The following is a 26,432-nucleotide window of genomic DNA, read 5'->3' as shown; positions in this document are numbered from 1 at the left end:
TCCCAAATGCGGCTCCTGTTCCTAGTTATCCTGGATATCCTCCTCCTGGGGCCGATATTGTGACCCAGAGTTTTAGAGATCCTAACCGGAAGTTACCGTTTATCGCAACTTTGGATTTACCAGACTTGACGCGCCTAACGAACGATCCAATTCAATATCTTCCGTTCTCGTCGTCAATGCCAAATAAGTTGCCCAGCGATATACCCAAGTTCGAAGGTAAGTCTGGAGAGGATCTGTCCAATCACGTGATGACTTACCACCTTTGGTGTGCTTCAAATTCCATCTCGGATGATTCGATCCGTTTACGTCTTTTTCAGCGTACACTCATTGGTCTCGCGGCCAAGTGGTACATTGAGTTACCACGGGCCTCTTTTTACAATTTTAGCCAGTTAGCTACCTCGTTCTTAACTCACTTTCAGTTACCGGTCAGATACGATAACGGTACGGAGTTATTAACTTCACTAAAACAATCAACCTCCACGTATATTTCAGATCACATTCATGAGTGGAGACGTCGAAGAAGGCTAGTGAAATTTTTTATCCCGGACCAAATCTTAGCTGAATGGTTTGTTAAATCATTATTACCAAGAATTACTGAAGATGTAGCTAAGGCCGGAGTAGTTACTGAGGAGCAAGTCATTGCTCAGGCACAATACCTTGACTTAGTTTACACGCAGTCGGGTACATTACACGAGAAGATTCCGGATCTTCCAAAGTCGAACCAAATCGCTGCTGCTCCTTCGGGATCTCATGCCGCTGATGGTATGATTGGTATCGTGAATACAAAGAGCAAGAAGAAGTCTTCCAAGGCTTCAACTACTCCTATTATCACTTTGCCCGATTCCCCGACAGGAGAGTCTTCTCCTGAACTTACCGCCGATATTCACGCTGTAGAGTCATCTACGGCCAAATCAAAAAACGGCGGAAAGAAGAAAGGAAAGAAGAAGGCTAAAGCAGACAAGGCTCCAAAGGAGAAAATTGAAAAGTCGGAAACCAATGACGAAAAGCGCAAACCTCGATATCCTTGTCTTATTTGTGAAGAGGATCATTTTACGAGAGATTGCCCTCATCGGGCCGAGGTAGTGAAAATAGTCAAAGGTTCTCCCACTCCTGCTGTGTTAAAAAATCCATTTCTGGAGCAGGAGAATAAGATGATAGGTTCTTCCTCGAATGCCAGTGAAGAACCCATTTTGATGATGTCTCATGTAAGGATTGCGACTCGATCACAAGATTATGGTAGTAAGAATCCTGTTGATGGTAAGGAAGCAGAATCTTCTCACTCTAATCCATCAACCTCAGGTCCTGGTTCCGATCCACTACAGATCGAGAAACCTAACCCAGACTTAGTAATTAAACCGCCCGCCAAGGGTGTACTTCGAAGGTCTGCTTTCAATCCACATGCGAGAGCGGCCCAGAATTACAACATTGTTGAGGACTTAGCTGTTTCACCCTCAGCAATGTCGGCGTTAGAAGTGCTGCAATCATGTCCAGCACAACGAAAATTGCTTTTGTCGGCTATAGGAGCTGTTGACGTTTAGGATCCGAATCTAATGATCTTCGATCTAGAAAATAGTACACCACGACTCCCCCATCAAATGGCTTTCCAAATTCCAGTGATAGTCAAAAATAGACCTATTCATCGAACTGTGATTGATGAGGGAGCTTCTACATGTGTTATGTCAATTCAATGTTGGAGATCCCTTGGTTCTCCTTCGTTGAACCAATCCCCCACCATCCTTAAGGCCTTTGATGGCCGTGGGTTCCGTCCGTTTGGTATTCTACACGAATTGCCTATAGGGGTAGAAGGTAAAACCGTTAGTCTGGATGTGGAAGTGGTTGATGCCCCTCTAGACTACAACCTTCTTTTGGGTCGAAGTTGGTCATATGCTATGACAGCGGTTGTTTCATTGGTCTTCAGAGTAATTAAGTTTCCACACAACGGTAAGATCGTGACTATTGATCAGTTGACATACTTTTCATCCGACCCAGCCTCTTCAGAGAGCATCCAGCATGTCGGTAAGACGACAATCCCTTATAAGGACGTTGGTGTAGGTTTAGTTAAGGATTTCGGTTTACTGGGAACTTTTCCTCTCCCTCCACTCAGCGTAGAACCTTCATTTGCAACGATTCATATGATTACGTCAGAAAACATTATTTATGATGATCCTTGGTATGTTCCATCTGACTCTGAGATAGACTCATTCGGTAATGCTATGCCTTTGAGTCCATATGAAATTGCTTATGAAGCTCTTATGTCTTTTACCGACTTTCATTCAACCGAAGTCAACCAAATGAATGTGGTCAGTGAAGAATCACTTTTCACCTCAACCTTAGAACGGATAGCGTTTCCCGGAGTCGTGTCATCTGACGAACAACTTCGCGAAATCCTAAGTGTAGACGATCTACCATGGGAAGATCTCCATCACAGATCTTCGTTTTTACCTAAGGATGATGCATTTGAAAATGATTTTTCATCTATCTTTACCGCTGAATATGTCAAAGACGCTCAGGATCCAACGAAACATTCTGATTTAGAGTTGAATTTAGGGAATATTTCTCGTACTATTCCCATTGATATTTCAGTGAAGCCCGAAATTGAGGAGAACATTCATATAGGTGCCTCATGTACAGAAGACGAAATCCAAACTTACAAGGCCCTATTCCAAGAATTCCGCGATGTGTTTGCATGGTCTTACGAGGAAATGCCGGGAATCGATCCTGCCATTGTTGTTCATGAAATCAAAACCTACCCGGATGCTAAACCCATTCGGCAACGGTTGCGTCAGATTCACCCTCGAAAAGCGGTTGCGATTAAAGAAGAAGTCGAAAAGCTGTTGAAAGCAGGTTTCGTTTATCCAATCCCGTTAACGGATTGGGTATCGAATATTGTTCCAGTCAACAAGAAACAAGGAACAATAAGAATCTGTATCGACTATAGGGATATCAATCGAGCTTGTCCAAAAGACAACTATCCTACGCCTTATATCGATCAAATTATTGATGATTGTGCCGGAAGTGAAATGTTTTCCTTCATGGATGGTTTTTCGGGCTATAATCAAATCAATATTCTACCTGCCGACCAACCAAAAATGGCATTCATTTGTCCATGGGGGACATTTACTTATTGCAAATTACCTTTTGGGCTCAAGAATGCCGGGGCCACTTTTCAACGGGTGATGTCTTACGCATTTCACGACATCAAGCACATTGTGCAACCGTATCTCGATGACTTGCCTGCTCATTCTTTACGACGAGCTGATCACCTTGACCACCTACGAGCAATCTTTATGAGGTGTAGGCATTATCGAATCCGTTTGAATCCCCACAAGTGTGTTTTCTGTATAGAAACAGGTCGATTGCTGGGATTTGTTGTTTCAAAAGCTAGCATTCGCGTCGATCCCTCGAAAGTCGAAGCGATCATCAAATTTCCTCCTCCTTCGAGTTTGCGCCAACTCCAAAGTTTGCAAGAGAAAGCGAACTTTTTACGTCGATTCATCCCAAACTACACCGAGGTCACTAAAGGTTTTACACGGTTGTTGAAACAGAACGTTCAATTCTTTTGGGACGAGATTGCCCAACAATCTTTTGATGCACTTAAACACACGTTGACCCATGCACCGTTGTTGCATCCTCCCAACTACAACCAGGACTACTTCTTATACCTCGCAGCTTCATATTCCACTATTGGAATGGTGTTAGTTCAAGAAGATGAATTCAGAGCAGAACATGTGATATATTATCTTAGTCGAACCTTAAATCCCACTGAGTTAAAATATTCACATGTGGAGAAATTGGCCCTGGCAGCCGTTCAAGCTGTCCAGCGTTTTCGTCACTACATTCTTCCCCGTAAAACTACAGTTATTTCGGATTGCAACCCTATGATTTACATTTTGACAAAACAATTGCTAGGGGGCAAGTACTTTAAATGGATCGTTATCCTGCAAGAGTTCGATTTGGAGTTCGAGAAGTCCAAGTCTAAGAAATCCTTAGTCTTTGCAGAATTGATGTGTGATTTCCCACGTACTGACACAGAAACTGTGGCGGAAGAGTCCATTGCGGACGAATCTTTGTTTCTTATCAGTACTTTAGATCCGTGGTTCGGGGATATAATCATCTATCTCCAAACCCAAACCTTTCGGCCTGAAGCTTCCAAAGAAGAACGACGGAAAATTAGGTTTCAATCCCAGTAATACAAAATTATTGGAGATACACTTTATCGCCGGGGGGCAGACTTAGTTTTTCGACGTTGTCTAACTCACAAAGAGGCTGAGAGAGTTCTGAATGATTGTCACTCTGGAGCATGTGGCGATCATATGTCTGGGTATGCCACAGCTCAGAAGGTGTTGCGCGCTGGTTACTTCTGGCCATCTATGTTTAAAGATTGTATCATTGCAGTCCGGAAGTGCCACAACTGCCAAGTGTTTGATCGAAAGATGCGCGCACCACCTGCTCCTCTCCACCCTATAATTTCCGTTGGTCCATTCGCCAAATGGGGTATCGACTTTATTACTTGTAACCCTCACTCGGCCGGGGGGCATGCGTATATCATCCTCGCGGTTGACTATTTCACTAAATGGGCCGAGGCGATGCCTACATTCGACGCAAGCGGCAAAACAGCTGCAGTTTTCATATTCAATCATATAATAACTAGGTTTGGTGTCCCACAAGCAATTATTACTGACCATGGAAGCCATTTTCGAAACACCATGATGACTGAACTTACAAGCCAGCTTGGTTTGCGCCATGACAGCTCTACTCCTTATTATCCGCAAGCCAACGGTTTGGTTGAGTCTATCAACAAAGTTCTGGTTATCATGACCCGACGAACCATTGGTATTCATCGGTCGAATTGGCACAACATGTTATTTTCGGCGCTATGGGCATACCGACCTCAGTGAAAACCTCAAGGAAAAACAGCTGTAGTTTTCATATTCAATCATATAATAACTAGGTTTGGTGTCCCACAAGCAATTATTATTGACCATGGAAGCCATTTTCGAAACACCATGATGACTGAACTTACAAGCCAGCTTGGTTTGCGCCATGACAGCTCTACTCCTTATTATCCGCAAGCCAACGGTTTGGTTGAGTCTATCAACAAAGTTCTGGTTATCATGATCCGACGAACCATTGGTATTCATCGGTCGAATTGGCACAACATGTTATTTTCGGTGCTATGGGCATACCGAACCTCAGTGAAAACCTCAACAGGGTTCACTCCTTTCCAGCTAGTTTATGGCTTAGAAGCAGTGTTACCCATTGAATGTGAAATCCCATCACTTCAAATGGCTGTCGAATTACTTCCAGCTACTTCCGAAGAGGAGAAACGTTTATTGTACTTAGCTAAATTAGATGAGACTCGACGTGACGCTACATTGGCAATCTAGACTCACGCGAAGCGAATGAAAGCTCAGTATGATAGAAATGTGACCCCTCGAAATTTTTCGGAGGGAGACCTAGTGCTCTTATATGATCAAGCTAACGATAAACTAGGTGTTGGAAAATTCGTCCCTATGTGGCATGGACCCTATATTGTAAAGCGAAAGCTAGCAAAAGGGGCTTATGAGCTAGTAGATTTTGATGGGGACTCTTTGGATAAACCCAGAAATGGACTTTACCTAAAGAGGTATTATGCTTAAATGGTGGGTATGGAGATTTTTTAGTTAGGTTAGGTTTTCTTTCTAGCTAGTTTGATTGTTAGTTAGTCAGTGTGCTTAGCTTAGTGAGTGTGTTTTTCGTCGTTATTCTGGCTTATCTTGGTTTTGCTCTTGATATTGTAGATGTCGACGCCCCTCCAAACATACATTGGATTTGCTGATGGTGCTTGTTGTAATACACGGAATATCTCTTCCGCAGCTTGGGTTATCTATTCACCCTCTGATGAGTTAGTTTCTATGCATGGGGTAAGCCTCGGTCAAACAACGAATAACATTGCAGAATACAGTGCAGTGGTTGAATTATTATCCGAATCTATTTCATTTGGAATTCGACGTTTGATAGTGAGGTTAGATTCTGAACTTGTTGTATTACAGCTTAATAGAGTTTATGCCATTAGAAATCCTATGTTATTAAGGTTGTTTTTGAGAGTGCGTCTCTTGGAACGTGAATTTGATTACATTGAATATCAGCATATTCCAAGGTCCTTAAATACATTAGCAGATGCAATTGCTTCTCGAGTGTTGGACAGACATTTATGATAATCATGCAAGTAAATTTAAAAAACATTTCATCATACATGTTAAACAAGATAAGCCAGTAATAGTGATATATATATAGATAGGAGTGTGTCAAAAAATATACATCGTCTTCGATCATAGGTTGAAAAACACCTTATGATCGGCAAAATGATAAGTACAAAAAGACAAAAATGTCACATGTGTCTACAAAGTGACTAGCCAATCACTGGTGGTGCTCCCTGTACGACACCACTGCACGAGCTACTTTGCGCAAAAATCTCCTCAACGGTCCAGGGACCGTGACTACGTAGCGCTGAAGTCTGATAGGAATATCATCCATAGATGTCTCCGGTATATCCGCCGTCAGACGCTGTAGATCATGCTCCAACTCAGTCAGTACCTCCGCAGCCGCCGCATCCTGTGGGGCCGGTAGCAGTGCAACTGGATGTCGCCTCTCGAAAAGCCGGAGGTTGGCTGGACGCTGTGGACCAACATCTGCATTTTGAAAATTTTACTGTCAATTTGAGACGATATATATAAAAAACAAAAAAATACATAATTTGAAAACTCGTGAAAAATAAAGTACCTCTGTCATCCCATTGTTCTCCCTGTGGAAGAACCATGTCCGGATCACCTCGAAAATCTATTCCGGCATACAGAAAATCCTGGATCGCGAACACCTGGTCCTCTAACCAGTGAAAATAACTGTCAGTGAATCGAACAACTGCCGCACCCTCGTCCGGATGCCGGGCCATCACAGCAACCCATCGTACCAGCTTTGGCTCCTGAGGACCCGAAATATCAACAGTGAGATGCTGAGGGATCAACATTGGTATCCTCTCTAAGGCGAAGCTCACGACTATAGGCCCATATCCAAAGGTCTTTAGTCTGCCGGTCTTTGCCTTGGTCAGTTGGACTTTCAAGTTAGCCAACAGTGCATCACACCAGTTGAAAATGGTGCCTTGGAGACAATCAATTGCCATCCGAAATTGAGACCCAGTAGCAATATGTAAAGTGGCTGAGCCACAAATTCTGGTCACAGTGAAAGCCAAGACCATGAGTTCACGTTGAGAGACATATTTGATCTCTATGCCTTTCTTGTGCTCTCGATCAGGTAGGCACCAATCTGCTCGGAGACTATCAAGGGATTGGCCACCCGGCCTAGTCCCAGCCAGGTTGAGTTGCTCCCCTCTGTTCGGCAAGCCAGTAAGAAAGTAAATGTCAGCAGGCTCTATCTCGAGTTGTTGTCCGCCGATATAAAATCATTGTTCTTGAACGTTCCATCTATCGACCAGCCACTCCAAGAACCTTACCTGAGCTCTCATACCGGGTATGGACCAGTATTTGTATAAACCACATCCTCTTAGGGCATCGAGGGAGGGTTGATGATTGATTGCAGCTTCATCAACCTCCTCATGCTCTCTTTCTCTCCAATCCAGCATGATAAGTGCCCTACACATGAATAAACAGGCATTAAAATTAGTTTTGAGGAATTTCAATGGTTGGTTTGGGAGTTTGGGGCTTCAAAACCCGCGTTTTGCGGAGGACGCACCCCGCGTTTGGCACACAGTGCGTCGGGACGCAGGTGGCCTGAAGGCAACCTGCGTCCCCCGACCTTTTCCCTGTGTAGGAAAAAGTCGGGGGACACAGGCCAGCCTTTAGGAAAGCTGCGTCCCCCGCAGGGCGGTTTCCAAAACCCAAAACCCCCTAAAAATCAAAAATGAAACTTAAAACAAAATTCTAAACAGATGAAATTGACAAGGAGGATGTTGTGAAATACCTGGAAGAGACGGCGTTCGATTCTAACGGTCGGATTTTCCGCAACGACCATGGGAAGTTTCTTGTCAAAAGCTCCTTTTTCAACCTCAACAGTCAAACGGTAAAAATGACATGGTAAAAAGTCTTTTTATAGGTTTTTTGGATGAATTTGTTCATTTTTCACCATGGAAAGATGTTTTTCGATGAATTTTTGCCTATCTTAAACAGATATGAGTAATGTGTCGCTTTTGTGCAGGACAAAGGGACTTAGAGGGAAAATTGTAATTTTTCACAAACAAAATATCAGAGTCATCTTTTAAGCCCTTTTCTGACTCCTAAAACATGAAAAGATTGCCGAGCGTTTCTTTTACACTCGTTAAAACGGAATTAAAAGACAGTCCCCTTATAGCTCTTTTCTGACCGTAAAATCAGGAAAAGATTGCTGTGTTTTTGTCATTTCAAACTCGATACGGAAATAAAACGACGTGTCCTTGATCGCTTTTTACTTTTCAGGTCAGTGACACTAATTATGAAAGTACTCCTTGGTCGCAAGATCAAGCGGTTCCCCCAGGTATTATTTTATACTTTTTCGGGCTTGAGGGACACAAATTTACGAAAAAGTTCAACTTGGAGTTTCCTTAAGTTTTTCAGACTCTCTAAAATTGAAAAACGCCGAGTTTCTCCTATACTGGGCTCGTTAAACATTTCACAATAAAGGACTTGTTCAATTACAAACAGGAACGAAACACTCCTTCCTAGGGTTCGAATCAAAACTGGGTTGGACTCGTCCGAAGGATGAGCTTATAATCAAGCATATGTTATCCTCCTCAAGCTTGTTAAAAATAAAGAGGTACTTGCCAGAAATGGTGGGGGAAAAGAGAGAAGAATGAGCCTATTTGTTACCTTTTGTTTCAAAAGAAACTTTATTACCACTCTTGGACACGACACTTTTCATTCACCTGGGTTGGGAAATCTTTTACCTCACAGTCAATCAAACCACTTTTGAAAGTCTTCAACCGGGTTCCGGGGATTAACTTTGAGTTATTTAGCACCAAACCATCTGTCGTGTCGTTATGTGTTCAAGAGGTCTGCAAACAAAACTTTCATCTGCAAAATACTTGTCATCCATTTGACCATCCCTGAGTCAGTCCTTACAGCAATATTTCTTCAATTTGAACAATGATTTCGTGTTGTGGGCTTGCCTGCAACGAGTCTCTTTCTATAGACATCAGCACATTATCTAGAGATATGACTTAGAAATCGTCAGTACCTTGAGGTCTGCATGCATCAATGGCAGGTTTCTCGCCTTTGACGTCAGTTTACATCATTGACTTTCGATCGAAGGATTCCGTGAAATGTTCGACACCAACTCATTCATTCACATCTCGTGGATTGTACTGGGTACTTTGAGAACCATTGACATTACTGGTGGTCTCTCTCACGCTTGTTAACAGTTCACATCATCGACTGGTAATCAAGTGGTTTCTACCATGTTTGACATCGACTCATTTATTCGCATGGCTAGAATCGTACCAATTCGAGAAGTAGGAATGAAGACCCTGGATCAAATCTTTACCGTCCAGGCTGCAAGGAGTTTTGTATTCATTATCTAAGTAGACTAATCATAAACAGATGGCTGCGCCCATACTGTGTCTACAAAAGTCTATGATTATGATGTACTACAAGATCATTTCTGTATCAGAGTAGTTAGTCTATTAGTTAAAGTTTTTATCTGAGTATGGGAATGCCTACCTCAGTGATGATATAATCTTATCCATGTATTTTGTGTTGAAAATTGCAGGTTCCAACCAGGTTCTCCATGAGATAATCCTCGAAATGATAAAGCGATTCACCCTCCCTAGATAATACAAAACCCTAATCTATTCCAGGCTTCGCACTTTAGGGGGCAATCTGTTACACTAAAAAATGTCACCATGGCTATTTACAGTCGGTATGGCTCAATCAACAGTCATACTACCCTTTTGAGCAAGTCTTATGCCTCTACTATTCATATCAAACTCCAAGAAAGAGAGAAAGTCTTTATAAAACATGTTTATCTCTGGGTACGCAGGTTCTCTCAAGCCTTGTCTGCGGGTACGCACCTTTTGTTCAGAAGGTCTGCGTCCAAGGACGCTCTGTATCTAAAAGGGCAGGTGCGTCCCTCTGAAAAGGTTAAAATGCGCAAGTTTTATCTTCAAAAACTTACTTGTGGTCATTTCTAGAGCATTCTAGAAGATTCTTGGATGAGTATTGAGCGCCTCCAGATGGTTCATGCACTCCTATCAAAGAGGAACTTATCCCATCAATAAGGGAGTGATCCCATCCAAAGAGGGGACTATCCCATTGATGGTGGACCTGATTAACTTCCTCTTGAGCACTATAAAAAGAGGCATTGAGCCAGAAGGAAGAAGGTTGAAAGCTATAGATTTCTAAGGGTAAATGCTGCAGGAATTAGGACTCCCATTTAGAAGCTTGTGAGGAGAGATTGTCATCTTTACTTGTTCTATTTGGAAGTGGGTGAGCTTTGTCAAAGTAGAGGAAGACTCTTGTGGACCCTGGAAGGAGCTTGCACAACACCAAGGCTCAGGTTGTAATGGTTCCTTTTGATTACCTTTAATGCAAATTGGCCCATTCTTCTCAATAGCTTGTTGTTAATGGGTTATTTCATGTAATCCTTGGTCTATATGTTGAATATGCTTTGTTTTATGTTATAATCAGGTGCTATTTAATTGTTTGACTGTTGGTGATTGCAGGTTTTGGAGAAAGGGAAGAGCTCATCCGGATCAACAAAGCTTCGACTTCTACAACAACGTTTGGACAGAGGTAATAACGAAACACTTGATTTCTCATATCATAATGTATGTTTAGAGAAGGATAGCTCCAGTTTGTTTTGTTTGTCATTAGAATGTCTTAGACTTCTAGGAAGGTCAGCTGTGTCCGCACCCTTGACTGATTCCGTGTGACAGCCCCCGAAGAGAAATCAACATATATCCGTCTTCTGAGACAGTACAAAAACATTTTTGCCTGGAATTACGATGAGCTGAAGACTTACAACACTTCTATCATTCAACACACTATCCCTATGATTGACAATGAAAAACCTGTCCAACAGAAGCTCAGGAAAATCCACCCCAACTTAGAAAATCAGATAAAAATTGAGCTTAATAAGTTGTTGAGAGCCAGAATTATTTTCCCCGTCAGGCATTCCAAATGGGTATCCAATATGGTACCCGTTAGAAAGAAAAACATAGATATTAGAATCTGTATCGATTTCCGAAATCTCAACAAAGCCTGTCAGAAAGATAACTTTCCCCTCCCACCTATGGAACAAATATTACAGGCAGTAGCAGGTTTAGAATTAATGTCTTTCCTGGATGGATTTTCAGGATACAATCAAGTACTGGTGCATCCCGATGATTAGTTAAAGAATACGTTCCGAACCAAATGGGGCACTTATGCATATCGGAAGATTCCATTTGGTCTGATCAATGCCAGAGCTACCTTTCAGAGAGCCATGGACATTACGTTTAAAGGGTTAGTCAATAAATCAGTATTGATTTACCTGGATGATATAACAATGTACTCCAAAAAACGAAGCAACCATCTCAAAGATTTGAAGCAAATCTTTCAAAGATGTTTGAGGTATGGGATTTCGCTCAACCCAAAGAAATATTTCTTTGCATTAAGCGAAGGAAAATTGCTAGGATTCATAGTGTCAAAATCTGGTATTCACATTGAACCTGACAGAATCAAAGAAATTTCCTAGATATCCATGCCCCATAACAAAAATACCATGCAATCTTTCCTGGGACAGATCAATTTTGTAAAAAGGTTTGTCCCGGATTTTTCACGTATTATTTCTCCTTTACAAAAAATGATAAAAAAGAATTCAAACTTTAAATGGGGTTTAGACGAGCATGAAGCATTTAACTTGATCAAACAAGCCATCATCAATGCTCCATCTTTAGCAACCCCGAATTTTTCAGAACCTTTTATCTTATACACGTTTGCCTCAGAGAAATCTTATGCTGCGATTTTAACTCAAGCGAATCAAGAAAAGGCAGAAGCTCCAATCGTATTTTTTAGCTCGAACTTACAAGGTGCTGAACTCAATTATTCAGACGTGGAGAAACAGGCATATGCTGTTTTCAAAGCAATCAAATATTTCAGACCTTTCTTGCTAAAAGCCCATACCAAAGTCATAGTATCGTTCCCAGCGGTAAGAAACCTCCTGATACAGAAGGGCGTGGGCGAAAAGAGAGCGAATTGGATCACCGCCTTACAAGAATACGATCTTGAGATCAAGCCAGCACACATCGTGAGAGGTCAAGGCTTCTGCAAGATGTTAGCTGGAGCATCGCAAATTCCTGAGAACTCGTCTGAAGAGGTACACACGTATGAGGTAAGCCTAAACGACGCAGAATCATTATATGCTGACACCATTTATTTTCTTAAGAATGAGTATGCTCCATTTCACCTGGATCACACCAAGAAGAGAGCCCTGAGATTGAAAGCTAAACAATACCAGCTCATAAATGACGTTCTGTTTAAAAGAAATTAAGATTCTGTGCTACTTAGATGTCTTGAGAAAACTGAAGCCGAAAAGGTTTTGCAGGAACTTCACGATGGACCAGCAGGTGGACACTATGCTGGAGAAGCCACCGAACATAAAATCTTGCGTGCAGGATATTACTGGCCCACGCTGTTCAAAGACTCATACAATTACGTAAGGAAATGCCAAGTATGCCAGACTGCTGCAGGGAAACAAAAGAAGTCATCCATGCCACTGCAGCCGGTTAACATTGAGAAACCATTCAGTCAATGGGGCCTGGACATAATAGGTGAGATCATTCCTCACTCTTCTAAACAGCATAGGTATATCCTCACGGCAACTGACTATTTTACCAAATGGATAGAAGCAGTTCCTCTCAAGACAACTAATTCTGAAAACATTATTGAATTCATAGATCAGTTTATCATCACTAGGTTTGGATTGCCAATGGCCTTAATGTTTGATAATGCATCATATTTTTCTGGAAATGCAATGACTGAGTTTGCGCTCAAAAGAGGGTTCAAACTGAAGTATTCTGCCAACTACTATCCGCAAGGTAACGGGTTGGCCGAATCAACAAACAAGAACCTAATCAGGATTATCAAAAAGACAGTAGACCAAAACCAAAAAAATTGGCACAAAGTGCTCGTAAATGCCTTATGGGTAGATAGAATTACAAAGAAAGCTTCTATTGGCACTTCTCCCTTTAATTCAGTTTATGGGAGAGAAGTGGTTCTTCCGACTCACCTAGTCATTCCCTCTTTGTCTTTTGTGCAATATATCGATGAAGTATCTACTTCCTCTTTACGATTAAGAACAAGCTAGGAAAACTCATGCACATCACCAAGCGCTAATAAAATCTTCTTTTGACTCAAGCATCATAACCAGAAAAAACTTTCAGATGGGTGATTTAGTTTTAAAATGGGATAAGGCTCATGAAGAAAAGGGAAAACATATGAAATTCCAGAAGCTGTGGCTTGGTCCTTTTCAGATTGTAGAGGTCATAGGCCCATCGACTTTTGTGTTGCAGGATTTGGCAGGTAGAAGAGATTCTTTACCTGTCAATGGACAAAATCTCAAAATGTATTTTCCATAGAAGAAAATTCTTCTAATTTTTGTAGGATAGATTTAATTTTTAGTTTTTATTTTGTTTTGTTTTTCTCTTTTTATGAATAAAACCCGTTGTAAATGATCATTTAAAAAGGATTCATGAAAGAGCACGCCAATTCTCTATCAGATTTTGATTTCGCTTGTACAAATTGCAAAATTTTTGAAAAATCTGAATTTTATTATTGACAAATAGAGTTAACTTCACTTTGATTACGATGCTAGTTTCAACCTCTAAAAACTTGGACAAAAGCAACTTTTGGTAAAGAATTGTTTTGTATCAGCACAATGAAAGGTATCATCAATAATAAAATAAGTATTCTCTGCAAAACTGTTGTTTTCAAAAACTCTATTATTGTCGTCCAGAGCTTTCTTAAGGAAAAACAATGACTTCCTCCTTGCTAAAAGGAAATTGCAGCATTCAGAGAAACAATCCAAGGAAAACACTATATCTCAAAGAATAAGAGGTCTCATCACGAGCCGGCTTATCATGATCACAGATATTATAACTTGCTGACTTTGCCAATACTGTCTATCAAAACAGGGCAACGACTTAAGATTGTTGCAATCAAAAGACAAGAGGTCTCATCACGAGCCGACTTGTTCAGCAAAAGTGTAAATCAAGTGAATGACTGTGTCATAATTTGGCCACCAAACCAAGACATTGTTCTTTAGAGAATTAAAAAAGGAAAAGTGTGTCAAAAAGGATTTTTTTCTTTGGAATGTTGCGAGTAACCTCAAGCAGGAAAAAGGATCATTGCTGGATAACATGGTAACCCTGTCGAGGCTATGGATGCTTGCGGGCAGCAGAGGCTCTACCTACGACAAATGAGCATACTTTTAAGCCAGTATGCAGAGAAGACCTTATTTTATCTTTAATCAAGACCAAGTAATGTCTGGTGCGAATGCAAGAAAAAACCTGAGGAAGCAAGCAATTGGGATATAAAAAGGTTGAGATAAAGTATCGTTGACAAGGTGAGGGGTAATCTACTCTATCTATCCATAACAAAATTTAGACATATAAAAATTTTTGCTGTTTCGGAAGTGAACGGTCAATAGAAAAGCAGAGATAACTGGTTCTTCACAGTGAATCGCCATTGTTGTGGTCACCAACAACCCCCCTCTTTGTTTGATATTAGTAATAACATCAAGCAAAGGGGGACCCTTAACCAAAAATCCAAAAAATATTTTGTTTAAAAAAAAAAAATCTTTTGTATTAACTCCCTAAGAGCTATATCGCGTCGCAAAGGTAGAGAGAAGCGTTTTCCCAAAGCGCATAAATACACTGAAAAAGAGCGACGCGAGAACCCATCGCGTCGCATGCATTAAAAGCGCTCAAAAAGGGAAAACCTAAGGAATCGCCGACGGCCGATATGCGATGTCGCACGTCACAATGTTGCATAAGCAGCACAAAGTGATAAAGCGAAAACCTTGCGATCTTGCGATCTTGCGATCTGCGATCATACAAAACTGCGATCTGCGATATTGGCAATTTGCGATAACACTTAATGATGTCGCAGTCCTCGATACTGCGATTCCAATCGCAGAAAGGACTCATCGCAAGAACTCTCCGACATAAACGGTAAACCCAAGATTGAGCACACACCTTAAGGGAAATTAATGATCGCATGCTTCAATATCCAAGAATGATTGTATTGCGTTTTTCGAAGAGTCAAATCATGATGAGTGTCAGAATTACGAATTCATTAGAACTTAATGCTTTCATGTCAATCTTTTTCGTCATTTCTCTTCTTCTTTGCGTAAACTGCAAGACATGTAACTGATATAAATTTATATGCATGAAACATCTAAGGAAAAGAGGAAAGCACCAATAGGGTAACAGAGAGAAGATGCCTCCGCAAATGGATGCCGCATGCAGCAGGACCGCGGATTCCAGAGTATCGCCCAACAGGCGCTGATGAAAATAGACTATCTAAGACTCAGAGTCAAAGGCGCACAAAAGCAGCGTGTTTGCAAAAGATCTTGAAGCTCAGACTGGGTAAAGCAAAAAGAGAAACGCGAACAAAGAACAGAAGCAATTCTCGATACAGGGGATTGTCCAGACAACGCGACTCCTAACCCATTGAGTCATTCGCACGACCGGAAACCGAAATAGCAACAGCAAAATCAGTTCGAAAGGAACCTGGGTTGTACTAAGTATACGCACAACGAATACACCCAGCTAGAGAAAGGTTTTCGAAAATATCTTCTAGTCTGTTAGAAAGAGGTGCCAGCTCTTGTTATTTCTAATTTTCAAGCTCGAACAAAAGGAAAGGACAACCAACCGACTCTTTCAGGGCGAACAACGCATTGCTTACAGCACTAAGGAGCAGATACAGAAACGGTTAGAAATTAGATTTGATTTTTAGAAATAAATTTGCTTTTAGTAAAAGGGCGGTCATTTGAAACCATTCCCTAAATTTGTGTAATTAATATTAATTAGTTAGTAGTATTTAACCCTTCTCATGGCATTTGGAGAAGGGTCCGGAAATCTGTCAAAAAACTTGTCCTCAGAACATGCACTTTTGCACCCTCGGAGGGGGTTTTTGATGAATGGATGGATCGAGATTTATTTATGTTTGTATTTTAATGTCTGTTACTGATGTTGCACTTTTTTACTCTTAGCAGATATTAGAACAAGTAGAAATAAATCGTTATTGCTTGAAGTTTATTAGTGAAATCAGTCATAAATGGTACTTTTATCTCTTGACTAATTTCTGCTTATTCCTAAAGTGATATGCAGCTGGGTTCTTTATATGTTAATGTATGAATGTGTGTATTACCATTTGGCACTTCTGTACGGTGGAGTCATTTATTTGTGCTTGACATATGAATAACTAATTATGTGATATGCTGTTCACAACTGTTTTGCCTAACTTTTTATGCAGAATGGTTTATCTTAATGGATTTCTATTCTTATGATAGCTGAGATCTTTATTACCAGCTATTGTTCGAAATATTTTTAGATCGCATAATAGAAGAAAAATACCCCGGGTTAGCGTAGATTAGATGTATTTTTTTTCATTAGAATACAATAGCATAGAGTTAGTTTAGAAGTTAGAATTAAATTAGCTTAAAATACCCCTAGATCAATACCATCAAACTCTACACACACACACACCCCTCACATTGGGAAACTGGTCCCATTACCCCCAGTCGGACCCGCTACTCCAAACGGGAAAGGAGCCGCCAACCAGGTTCCAGACCGGGTGGGTATCCCCCTTGTTGTTGACCCGATTTCCGGGCCCTCAACAACCTCATAAAGATTGCTCGTAAATGGACGAGGTGATCAGCTCGATGTAATGAATGAGCAGGCAAATCATCGAGATAGGGTTGCACAATGTGCTTGATATCATGGAACGCATAAGACATGGCCCTTTGAAAAGTTGCTCCGACATTCTTGAGCCCAAAAGGTAACTTGCAATAAGCAAATGTACCCCATGGACAAATGAAAGCCATTTTTGGTTGATCAGCAGGTAGAATATTGATTTGATTGCATCCGGAAAAACCATCCATGAAGGAGAATATTTCACTGCCGGCACAATCATCAATGATTTGATCGATATAGGGAGTTGGGTAATTGTCCTTTGGACAGGCTCGATTAATGTCCCTATAATCGATACATATTCTTATTGTCCCCTGTTTTTTGTTAACCGGAACAATATTCGACACCCAATCCATTAACGGGATCGGATAAATGAAACCTGCTTTGAGTAATTTTTCAACTTCTGCTTTAATAACAACAACTTTTCTTGGGTGAATCTAACGCAAACGTTGCCGGACGGGTTTAGCGTCCATGTAAGTCTTGATTTCATGAACAACAATTGTGGGATCAATTCCTGGAATTTCCTTATAGGACCAGGAAAACACGTCGCAGAATTCTTGAAATAGGGTCTTATATATTTGAATTTCGTTTTCTGTACATAAGGCACCTATATGAATGTTCTCAACAATTCCAGGCTTAACCGAAATGTCAATAGGAATAGTTCGAGAGATGTTTCCCAAATTTAACTCCAAATCAGGATGTTTTATTGGATTCTGAGGTTCCTTGACATATTCAGTCGTAAAGATTGATGAAAAATCATTTTCAAAACGATCATTCTCGGGTAAAAATGAAGATCTGTGATGGAGATCTTCCCATGGTAAATCATCTACACATAGGATTTCACGAATTTGCTCATTAGAGTGAACAAGTTCAGAAAACGTGATTGAATCCGAGCTTGATGTGAAAAGTGACTCTTCACGTACCACATTCATTAAATCAATTTCGGTTGAAGATGGGTCGGTAAACGATTGCACGACCTCATACGCAATTTCATATGGACTCAAAGGCATGACATCACCAAATGAGTCTATCTCAGATTCAGAAGGAACGATCCAAGGATCATCATAAACAATGGTGTCTGACGTAATCATATGAATGGTTGCAAATGAAGACGATGCGTTGATCGGAGGAAAAGGAAAAGTTCCCAGTAAACCGGCATCTTTAACTAGTCCTACTCCAATATCCTTATATGGGATAGTCGTTTTACCGACATGCTGAATACTTTTAGAAGAGGCTGGGTCAGATGAAAAGTAAGCCAGCTAGTCTATTGTTACGATCTTTCCATTATGAGGAAACTTTATAACCTAAAAGACCGACAAAACGACAGCTGTCATAGCGTAAGACCAACTACGACCCAAGAGAAGGTTGTAATCTAGAGGGGCATCAACCACCTCCACATCTAGATTAACGGTTTTTCCTTCAACCCCTATAGGCAAATCCTGTAGAATGCCAAAAGGATGAAACCCACGGCCATCAAAGGCCTTTAGAATCGTCGGGGATTGATTTAGCGAAGGAGAACCAAGCGATCTCCAACACTGTATCGACATAATACACGTCGAGGTTCCCTCATCAATCATAGTCTGATGAGTAGGCCTGTTTTTGACTATCACTGGAATCTAGAAAGCCATTTTATGAGGTAAGTGAGGTGTACTATTTTCTATATCGAAAATTATAAGGTTCGAGTCATGAACGTCAACAGCTCCTATAGCTGACAAAAGTAATTTACGCTGTGCTGGACATGATTGCAGCACTTCCAAAGCCGACATTACTGAGGGTGAAACAGCTAAATCCTCAACAATGTTATAGTTCTGAGCTGCTCTCGCATGTGGATTGAAAGCTGACTTTCGAAGTATACCCTTGGCGGGCGGTTTGATTACCAAGTCTGGATTAGGTTTCTTGATCTGTAGTGGATCAGAACCGGGAGCTGAGGTTGATGGATTAGAATGAGAAGATTTTTCCTCTTTACCATCAACAGGACTTTTACTACCATAATCATGCGATTGAGTCGCAATCTTAACATGGGACATCATCATTATGGGTTCTTCATTGGCACTCGAGGAAGAACCTATCATCTTACTGTCTTGACTTGGAAAAGGATCCTTCAAAACAACAGGTGTTTGGGAACCTTTGACAATCTTCGCAACCTCTGCACGATGAGGGCAATCTCTTGTAAAATGTTCGTCGTCACAAATGAGACAAGGATAACGAGGTTTGCGTTTTTCATCATTGGTTTCCGATTTTTCAGGTTTCTCCTTTTAATTTTTGTCCGTTTGATTCTTCTTCTTTCCTTTCTTCTTCCCACCTGATTTTGATTTGGCTGTAGATGACTCTACAACGTGAATATCGGCGGAAATTTCCACGGAAGAATCTCTTGTCAGGGGATCAGGCAAGGTTATGATAGGAGAAGAATTCTTGGAAGACTTCTTCTTACTTTTATTGTTAACCGTACCAGGCATGAGATCCCGAAGGAGCTGCAGCGATTTGATTTTGCTTGGGAAGATCAAGGATTTTCTCGTGTATCATACCTGACTGAGTATAGACCAAGTCAAGGTACTGTGCTTGAGAAATTACTTGCTCCTCAGTAACAACTCCGGCTTTAGCTACATCTTCAGTGATATTTGGCAACAAAGATTTTACAAACCATTCAGCCAAGATCTGATCCGGAATAAAAACCTTCACTAAACGTTGTCGACATCTCCATTCATGAATATGATTTGAAATGTAAGTGGACATCGATTGCTTAAACAAAGTTAACAATTCCGTGCCTTTTTCATATCGGACTAGCAACTGAAAATGAGTTAAAAAAGAGGTAGCTAACTGACTAAAATTATAAAAAGTGCCTCGTGGTAACTCAATGTACCACTTGGCCGCAAGACCAATTAGAGTGTGCTGGAAAAGTCTTAGACGGATTGAATCATCTGAAATGGAGTTAGACGAACACCAGAGGTGATAAGTCATCACATGGTTTGATGGGTCCTCTCCCGATTTGCCTTCGAACTTAGGAATATCACTAGGCAACTTATTCGGCATTGGCGGCCAAAACGGAAGATAATTAATGGGATCGTTCGTTAGACGCGACAAGTCAGGCAAGTCCAAAGTTTCGATAAATGGTAACTGACGATTAGGGTCCCTAAAACTCTGGGTCATGATACCAACCCCAGGAGGAGGATATCCAGGATAACTAGGAATAGGAATTGCATTTGGGATATTGTATCCTCCCGTAAAACCAGGATTAATCGGACTGTACTAGGGTTGCTGAGGTTGTTGATATGTATACCCAGGGTACGGTTGATACTGATAAACTGGCTGCTGCACAGCAGGACCGAATTGGTACTGTCCCTGGTACGGTTGATAAGTAAATTGTGGTTGACTTGTGACAACCGTACTTGAACCGGTTGTCCTACAGGCATCTGAACCGAAGTTTGAATCATGGATCCAGACGGTGGTAAAGATGTCTGAGGAGTAGATACAGGAACAGTAGAAACCGGAGCTGTCAATACTCCGGAAGTAGGTGGGGTAGATTGAAAAGATGTTGCGGCAGTTGCAGCAGTCATTTGAGGCAGAGTACGAGGCGTACTAGGCCCAGGCTGAGAAACTACCGAAGGTACAGAAGTTCGAATATTAGACTGGACAGGTTGCTGGGGTGTACCAGAAACTAAGGGTTGTCCAGTTTGAGATGACAATTGTACATTTCGCTGCAACACCTGTTGAGTTTGCGATGGATCCCACACTAAATTCATTCTGGGGTACGGACCCATAACAGGTTGAGAATATTGAGGACCATAACCGGGTTGAGGGTAGGATTGATAATTCAAAGGTACATTTCTCGTTCCTTGAACATATGATTGACCGGAGGGTGGTTGGAAACCTTGGTTCAAGTACTGACCTTGGGGTAGATACCCTTGAGGCACGTACTGATACTGGGGTTGACCTTGAGGTATAAATTGATACTGGGGTTGACCTTGGGGTACATATTGAGTCTTGGGTTGACCTTGAGGAACATACTGTCCCGAAGGTATGTACTGTCCTTGAGGTTGCCCCCCAGGCGCAAATTGGGTACCTTGAGGTTGCCCCCAGGCGATAATTGAGGATTTTGAGGCTGCCCCCCAGGCGATAACTGGCCACCTTGAGGTTGAGGATTGGGAATAGAACCTGACATCATGAGAATATATTCTACGCTAAACGACTTAGTACCATTGCTTCCAGTTAATAACCCTTGTTCAATGGGTTGAGGAGATGCTCCCAAAAAAGTACCAGAAAGTGACTGATACCCAGAGGGAACAGAAGGACCACCGTACAAAACAGATTTGGGCGATTGAGTAAACATGGACGACTGTCTTGACATATTTAACAGAGGATAATAACCTCTAGGTGTTGGGTGATAAGGAACATGAGGTGGTGAAAAACTTAACCCTGGGTTTTCTAAGAAATTAGTCAAAGAAAGATACCAAGCACTGCTCCTAGGTGGACTGTAAAAAATTGGTTCACGCTCCCTTAGCTCAATAGCAGGTTGATTTTCAGGGATAGGGATGCCTACTTCTTCTTCCGGAGTAGCGAGTTCTTCATTAGCTATAAGTCCAGAAAGGAAGATTTTGGGTAATTATTCTTTCTACCCTAGGTGAACCAGGACCACTAGAAGCTGCAGAAGCAAACCTTGATGTCGGAGTAGCAACAAATTCACTTTCAGGTTCGAATATTTTAGGTTCCTCACCTATATCACTAGTAGATGAAAAGCTACCAGTAACTTCGGAAACAGACAGTGATTGTGGATTATAATCTGCTACTAAAGCTTGAAAATCAGGATGTACCACCAAAGAAGACTCTCCTTCTTCAGGTGACCCAACTCTACTGTCTCTAGGAGTTACGAGGAATTTCAACCCTTCAGGCTAGCTCGGTGAAAACTCAGGAGGTTGGCCCCGAAGTCTACGGGACTTCCTCGGTAATTTAGCCATGGTTAAAAACTTTTAACTACTTCACACGCAAACAAAGTAAGATCTCAATGAAAACCACCTAAAGCCTCTAAAGAACCAAACAAATTTGAATCACACGCTTAAAGAATCTAGGAGATCAAACACACACAAACAGTAACTTTCCATACTGAAAACACTAGTTGGTGATGAAATCCAACGTCGCAGAATTCAATACAGAAATGGCGGTTGGAACAGTTACCCTGGCAACTTGCTTAATGAATAGACTGGCACAAGTTCCTCCACTTAACCGTCTCGAGTGAAGAGAACCCCCCAGAAAATCCAAGTGAGTCTAGCCGACGTCTGCTCCAGGTATAGTGGGATCTTCCCACCACTGTCACCTTAGGAAGAATCCTAAAGAATATGGCCACTAAGGTTACCAACTAAAACAAATATACCTGGGGGAACAGTCTACGATCCAATGCGCATGCAAGGGCAGAGTAGCAAGCTCAATCCCCTTGAACGCTCCTTGACATAATCCAAGGTTTACCAACAAGTGACCCCAGGCTCCTCGACAATGGTTAATCCGAGGTTTACCATTTTTAATACGTGAATATCTGGCATTGTTCCCAATGAGGAAGGATTGATTCCCACACTGGTTCGGACATGATCTCGTGCTTCTCCTTTAAGAGGAGCTTTCCCAGAGCATAAATGCAACAATTGGATTTCTTCCCTACCACAAGATACCTCTACTTGTTTGTTTTTACTGTCTTGGAGAGTTAATTACTCTCCTACTCTAAGACACTAGCCTAAGCTATGTTGGTGTATCAGAGCCCTAGAAATAAAAATGTTACTAGATGAATTTTACTTTAATCGTTATTTTTATTGGTTTTTGTTTAAGTCAAAAGGTGCAGAGATGAAACTCGTGGTATGAAAACTCGAGTCAAAATCACTAAAAATGCACCTAAGATGATTTAAACAATCTTTTCCCTTCGATGAACTTCTAGCTAAGAAAGAGTTTGAGAATGCAAATACTTTGTAAACACAAATCTTTCTTAACAAACAAATTAAAAGAAGAGCTTTTGTCCTTTCCAATGCACTCAAAACGAGACAACTAGTTATTTTCACAAAAATTTTCCCTTTTCTTTTCAAAGCACTCAACCACTACAAAAAACAAAATTTTTCCAAAAGAGGTTTTTTTTATTTTTTATAAAACACTCAAAACTATGGAAATGACTAACTTTGAGATCTATAAATTATAAAAACCTATTTGAAGTCAAAGCCTACAAGATGTCTTTTTTAAGGATGTTTTACTTAGCTAGATGTAAACTAAGGACCAATTTATGCAGAATCATAAATCAGTAAAAAACAACCAATTTTGTTTTCTTTTTAAAAATGAAAATCCAAACTTTTAAACACAAGCTTTTCAAAGTTTTGTAAAGATAAAACACAAAGCGGATTCCTCAAAAAGGGCAGATTTCATTAATGGTCAGACTCATAAGAAGGCTAGTAGAAACCAGGGTGATCTGAGGTCCCTACAGCTTCTAAGCTCAGAGCTACTACAAGACCAAAATGAAAAACAAACCCAACAAGCAAAACTCCTAGGAATTTCACCTAAAACCCTAACACCAATGAAATCAACCTAAGGAAAGCTTCTAACAGGTTATATGCAGGTCTGAGTAGTGGATAATAACTTCTAAACAAAAACTAAGCTAACTAATAGAGGAAATATTAGGTTTTTCAAAATTTTGACAGGGTCCACAGGCCCACAGTTAACACAGGTGCGGTACTGCTTTGTGCTAAAAGCAAAAGTGTGGATAAGTACGCACTGTGTCAAAAGGCTAGGGTGCGGTCCTCTCCCAAAGTTATGAAAAACGAAAAATAACCCTACATCTGCAATTTCCACCCAATTCCACACACAACAAGCCAAAAATAGAAACAAAAACACAATTTCTCAGGTCAAAGTAAAAACAAGGAAAAAATCAAGTTTCCCAAGTATGGTCGCCATTTTGTCACACGGAATAAGTCGATCTTGTGGACAAGATAGACCTTCCTAGAATCTAAAGAAGACCTAATGACAAGCAAACCAATCAAAAACTATCTTTCTCTAAATATGCATTTATAACAAAGGCAAACAAGTGTTTTTAGGCCTACCTTGGGTCCAACGCAAGTTTGTGGAAGCCTCGCTCCTTCGATCCAAATGAGCTCCCTTGTCGCAAATATGCAAACACAAACAAGCAAACAAATTAAATAGCACCTGAAAAGCCAATATCATAAAACATATTTAACATGAAAGTCAAGGAATTCATGAAACAAATGACATGAGACAATTTGTTGAGAAAAATGAATCTGGTTGTATTAATTCAAATCAAAGAGGAACTTTACAACCTGTGCCTTGATGCTGTACAAGCTCCTCCCAGGGTCCAATAAGAAGTCTCCTCTACTTTGACAAGTTTCACTCTCTTCCCAATGAAGCCAAAAAGGTATGTTATCTCTCCTCTCAAGCTCAACTAGGAAGTCTTAATTTCACCAGCATTTACCCTAAAAAATTTTCAGCTTCTAACCTCTCTAGCAACCAGCCTAATGCCTGAATTTATAGTGAAATGGAGGGAAGTTACTAGGTCCTCCTTCAAAGGGATAGCTCCTCTCATCAAGGGATTAGCTCCTTCTCTTTTGGGATGCATGAATCACCTAAGAGCGGCCAATCCACGTCAAAATTCCTTCTAGAATCATCTAGAATTAACCCAAAGTGAGTTTTTTAGAATAAGCTTGCGCCTTTTTGACTTTCACAGGGGTCCACACCCATACCTTTAGGGACAGAGTGGGAAGGTCCGCAATTTTTGTAAACATGAGGTGCGGGACCGCAGGCAATAGTGAGAGAAAGTGCGGAACCAGAGCTTTGTTGATTTTTAATGTCTTTCTCTCATTTTCAAAGGATGACTTGAAGAGCTGAGGTCTGAGACTTGCTTAGGAGGTCAATACAAGTGATGATAGACCCATACTGACTGCAAATAATCATGGTGACGATATTTTTGTGTAACAGATATATATATATATATATATATATATATATATATATATATATATATATTCAAATATTTTGGTATTTTATGATGTAAATGTTTTTAAAGTGTTTTTTGTAAATGTTTACTTTCATACATGGATCTATAATAAATGAGATAGATTCCAATCTAACACATAGTTTTCCAATGAATCAACAACTGTATTAAATTCTCAAGGAATGTGTTCATATGTTATAAATGCAAATTGACATTCCAAGAGTCGTACCCTTAAATATTGACGTAACAAGATTGCATTACGAATGTGATAATGATTTGTCAATTACATAACGACAAGCTGAGAGTTTAACCTAACCACTAGATTGGATATATTCGGACATGACGCTTCAGTGGGAAGTGAAATTACAGACATATACTTAGCAATATTTTTAGTGGCAGTACGAAGAAAGACTCCCCCGGAACAAAGCAGTTCCTACTCAGGTGTGTAAATGACCCAAGAAACTGATGTAATGTGTCGTGTGTAACAACTGGCACCATCCACATATCTTACATATGATAAGGGTAATGAAGACATCTGCAAAACAAGAAATATGTATGAGACAACTACACAAAAAATACCAAATAGTCTAGTCACATAAAAAATAAGAGAAACTTATAAATACATAAAATTACAAAGCACATTCCTAGTCGTACTATGCATAATACTTTTTCAGATAGAGCCTATTTCGGGTCTTTGCGAGCGGGATTCCTTCCTAGTCCTGAAGTTGATATGCCCCTTTTGAGAGGGCCTTCGTGATGACATATGGACCGAGCCATAAGGGTTGAAGTGTTCCTGCCCCCAAGAGGTCATGTTTTTTATCATAGAGTAAAACAAGATCTCCCTCTTGGTAAGAACAAGGCTTGAAATTTTTGTTGTACTGGGCTTTGACCCGACACTTGTGGGCTTCGAGTGCCAATTCGACATCTCGACAGGTTTCATCCAGTTGATTGAGGTATAACATGTGATCTTCTTCAGAAATGGTGCTGGGAAAGACTTCAATGGCGGTTTGTAAGGAATGAATCTAACACTCGATAGATAAAACTGATTCCAAACCATAAGCTAGTTGAAAAGGTGTAAAGGTTGTAGCAGTTTTTACTGAAGTTAGGTGTGCCACAATGAAGGATATAACATTCGATGCTAGTGGGTTTTGTGATTCCCTACTAACCTGCGGATCATGGTATTTAAGATGCCATTAACGGCTTCTACTTGGCCATTAGCTTGGGGGTGGTAGGAGGATGATTGATCCTGGCGAAACCAAGAAACAATGTTAATTCAGACATCATGTGATTCTGAAAATGAGATCCATGGTCTGTAACGATCATGCGGAGCACACTGAAGCGACAGATAACCTGATTGAACAAGAATAGTGCCGCGGTTTCTCCATCAGCCTGGAAAGTGGGAAGGGATTCGGCCCATTTCGTGAAATAGTCCACAACTACAATAATGTAGTTTTGTTCGACAGAGGAAGTGGTGTTGCAAGTGACAAAGTCTATCCCCCATTTAGGAAAGGGGTCGACAGAGATATCCAAGTGTAGTAGGGCTAGAGG

Source organism: Pinus tabuliformis, chromosome 5_2, assembly GCF_031772625.1.
Source record: "Pinus tabuliformis cultivar Carrire ecotype Pingquan chromosome 5_2, CPIR1, whole genome shotgun sequence".
Lineage (NCBI taxonomy): Eukaryota > Viridiplantae > Streptophyta > Pinopsida > Pinales > Pinaceae > Pinus > Pinus tabuliformis.
This window is presented reverse-complemented; position numbering follows the sequence as displayed.